We start from the raw sequence: 231 nt of genomic DNA on the forward strand, positions 1-231 counted from the left end.
CTGACGTTTCGGGCCTAGACCCTTCATCAGAAAAGGGGGAGGGGAAGGGGGTTTTGAAATAAATAGGGAGAGAGTGGGAGGCGGATAGAAGAGGGATAGAGGAGAGGATAGGTGGAGAGGAAACAAACAGGTCGAAGAGGCGGGGATGGGGCCAGGAAAGGTGAGTGTAGGTAGGGAGTTAGGAAGGGGATAGGTCAGTCCAGGGAGGACGGACAGGTCAAGGGGGCGGGA

General features: G+C 56.3%; 1 protein-coding gene across 1 annotated transcript in view; it reads left to right on the forward strand.

The window, feature by feature from the left end:
* LOC109928903 (protein kinase C-binding protein NELL2-like) overlaps positions 1–231 on the forward strand; it is a 223,256-nt gene that overhangs the window by 120,733 nt on the left and 102,292 nt on the right. The window lies entirely within an intron of this gene.

This window comes from Rhincodon typus, chromosome 18 (assembly GCF_021869965.1).
Source record: "Rhincodon typus isolate 14 chromosome 18, sRhiTyp1.1, whole genome shotgun sequence".
Classification (NCBI taxonomy): Eukaryota; Metazoa; Chordata; class Chondrichthyes; order Orectolobiformes; family Rhincodontidae; genus Rhincodon; species Rhincodon typus.